Consider the following 1,381-nt stretch of genomic DNA (forward strand, 5'->3'; position numbering starts at 1 on the left):
ATGTTAAAGGATAATGTCATTGTTCAAACTTCCAAAGCTACACAATTAATATTAGGGCAGAGGAAGACATTAATGAGCATGTGCGATGTGTCACAAGCTGCGTCCCAAATCGCATACTTATGCACTATTCTACGCCATTTTGTAGTATAAATAGTGTAAGTAGTGTGTTCACACTGAAAACTCTAAAAATAATAAGTGCACTTAAATTACCCGGATGATGCACTCATTCATCCGCTAAAATAAAGTGTGTAATGATGGACACTTCACGCACTCAACGACCGCAGGTTTGCCTACGTAGCGGAAGAGGCGGAGCTATCGGACGCACATGTTGGATAACTTTATTTATTTTGGATGGTGAAAACAAAATTCTTCTACGAGAGTGATTATAGCGCCTCCCGATGGTGAATGCGGTTATACTCACGGCAGGTAATATTTGATAATTCGGTCGTTTATTTCACTGATTTGGCGTCCGTCAAACGTCATCAGGGAAACGGTTTGAATTTCCGCTTAGTAAAAAAACATTAGTGTGCCATTTGGGACGACACTACATACATATACTATACTGTTGAGTGTGTAAGTGCATAAGTACATAGTGCATGAGTGCATAGTGTATAGTGTGCCATTTGGGACGCAGCTACAGTGATTCAGAGCGGTGCTGCCCTCTAGCGGCTCACCCTTATCATAACGCTCCAAATATTTCACGTTTTTCATTCCATTTCCTTCGGCTTAGTCCCTTTACTAACCAGGGATCGCCACAGTGGAATGAACCACCAACATATCCAGCACATGTTTTACACAGCGGATGCACTTCCAGCTGCAACCTAGTACTGGGAAACTCATTGACACATACACTTCAATTCACCTGAACTGCACAACTGCATGTCATTAGAGAAAACCGAAGGAAACCCACGCGAACATGGGGAGAACATGGAAACTCCATACAGTAACGTCAACTGGCCCAGCCGGGGCTCGAACCAGCGACCTCCTTGCTGTGAGGTGATATTGCTAACCACGTGTTTGGTACGTTTTTTTAATTTTAATTTTAATACATAGTATTAGTATGTAATAAGCAGCTCCTCAGTCAATGGTAAAATATTTTCTCAATTGTTTACCATGCTATTACTGCATTTCCCACATTTTCTATAAATACAAAAACTGAGAAATAAGCGGAATTTAATAATAAAGGAGTACATTTATTTGATAATATAATTGTTTCACATTTATCAGAGCATATTATCTGAGAGTTCCATAATAATCAGTAATTAAATGACACTTATTTTAATTAATATTAATTTGCTCAAAAATGGTTCATAAAAATGTATACAATAATGCACATTCTTATTTCTAACAAAATGACAACAATAACAAACATTAGTCAGTA

The sequence above is a fragment of the Danio rerio genome, chromosome 1 (assembly GCF_049306965.1).
Source record: "Danio rerio strain Tuebingen ecotype United States chromosome 1, GRCz12tu, whole genome shotgun sequence".
Classification (NCBI taxonomy): Eukaryota; Metazoa; Chordata; class Actinopteri; order Cypriniformes; family Danionidae; genus Danio; species Danio rerio.